The following is a 1480-nucleotide window of genomic DNA, read 5'->3' on the forward strand; positions in this document are numbered from 1 at the left end:
ACTTTCAGCAAGCAAGGTTGTATCATCTGCATATCGCAGGTTATTAATGAGTTTTCCTCCAAACCTGATGCCACATTTTTTCATCATATAACCCAAATTCTCAGATTAGTTGCTCAGCATAGAGGTTGATGAAAGAATGATGAAAGAATACAACCTCGTCGCACACCTTTCTTAATTTTAAACCATTCAGTGTTCTCATGTTCTGTTCAAACAACTGCCTCTTGGTCCATGTACAGATTCCTTATGAGCAAAATTAAGTGTTCTGGAATACTCATACTTCACAAAGTTGGCCATAGCTTGTCATGATCCACATAATTGAAACTTTTGTGTAGTCAGTAAAACACAGGTAACCATCTTTCTGGTATTCTCTGCTTTCAGCCAAAAACCATAGGACATCAGCAATGATATCCCTCATTCCACATTCTCTTCTGATTCTATCTTTAACCTTTGGAAGTTCTCTGTCAATGTATGCTTGCAGCCATTTCTGTATTACCTTTAGTAAAACTCTACTTGCATGGGATATCAAAGATGTTGTCTAATGATTTCCACATTGTGTTGAGTCACCTCTCTTTGGAATGGGCACAAATACAGATCTCTTCGAATCAGTAGGCCAGATAGTTTTCTGAGATTGAAAATTTCTGTTTTATTTAACTAAAAGAAATTTCAATCTCAGACAAATTTTGTCTTTGATTTTAAAAACATAAACAATTTTCCCAAATGACCTTAATTGGCTATATATTTTGTGTCATTAAAAATTGCTAGGTGTTATACTAATACTATTATATAGCCAATTAAAGTCATTTGAAAAAAATACATATGTTTTTAAAATCAAAGACAAAATTTGTCTGAAATTGGAAATTTCTTTTTGTTAAATAAAGTGGATCAATTTCACAGCTGATTATAAAACTGTAGACCCAAGTTCAGAGTCTGGAAATAAAGAAGATACTCTTTTTAAAAGAATAGTAATAATTAGAAGTTGATGTAATAAGATGATAATCTTGAAGATAGAAATTGCACTTCTATATATGTTTGGGAACAAATTCTCCACAATTCTGATGGGTCTCTTTCCCCAGAGAATACTGAGAAGATGAAGGTGAGTGAGACAAATGACAATACCCATTACTAGCCTCAGGGCCAAAACTGATGAAAACATTCACAAACATCCACTAGAAATGATATTATATAAGCTCTCATATTTCTTTTGGTGTAAAGTGGGGCCCTGGCATGACATAATGCTATGTTACGTGGGGTCCAGTGAGATGAAGTTCTGTAAATCTTCTTATAGTAATGCTGGCTGGGATCCTTTAGGAAGAAAAACAAGTCTATACATAAAATATGTGTCTATTCCTATAAAAATAAATCATCGTGCCTTCCCTGGTAGAAATGACCCAATGTAGTCAACTTGCCACCTAGTGGCTTATTGATCCTCTCAAGAAGTGGTGCTATATTGTGTGTATGTTAAGTGCTGTCGAGTCGGTTC

Source organism: Chrysochloris asiatica, unplaced genomic scaffold, assembly GCF_000296735.1.
Source record: "Chrysochloris asiatica unplaced genomic scaffold, ChrAsi1.0 scaffold00089, whole genome shotgun sequence".
NCBI lineage: Eukaryota > Metazoa > Chordata > Mammalia > Afrosoricida > Chrysochloridae > Chrysochloris > Chrysochloris asiatica.